The sequence below is a fragment of the Phaethon lepturus genome, unplaced genomic scaffold (assembly GCF_000687285.1).
Source record: "Phaethon lepturus isolate BGI_N335 unplaced genomic scaffold, ASM68728v1 scaffold32171, whole genome shotgun sequence".
Lineage (NCBI taxonomy): Eukaryota > Metazoa > Chordata > Aves > Phaethontiformes > Phaethontidae > Phaethon > Phaethon lepturus.
In genome coordinates, this window is record NW_010520325.1 from 8,998 (window position 1) to 9,222 (window position 225).

The following is a 225-nucleotide window of genomic DNA, read 5'->3' on the forward strand; positions in this document are numbered from 1 at the left end:
AGGGGGTTTTTCTCTTTGCCGCTGGTGAGATTTGGAGAAGGGGTGGCCTCGTAGCTCAGGTGCATCACGCCGCGCTTGTGCTCTTGCAGCCCCTTGTGCATCTCCGTGCTGCGAGGCTCAGCCCGGCATCTGAGCAAAAGCTTCTGCTCTGAGCGTAGCCGCTGCGCGTCTCCTCCGATGCCGTGGGCACAGGGAGGCTGGGCTCGGCAGGGCGGGCCGCCCCCT

The 225-nt window shown here is 65.3% G+C and overlaps 1 protein-coding gene across 1 annotated transcript in view; it reads left to right on the top strand.

Moving 5' to 3' along the window:
• The window catches only part of LOC104628694 (inositol 1,4,5-trisphosphate receptor type 3-like), a gene marked incomplete at its 5' end in the record, with an annotated part of 30,676 nt that overhangs the window by 7,537 nt on the left and 22,914 nt on the right, over positions 1-225 (top strand).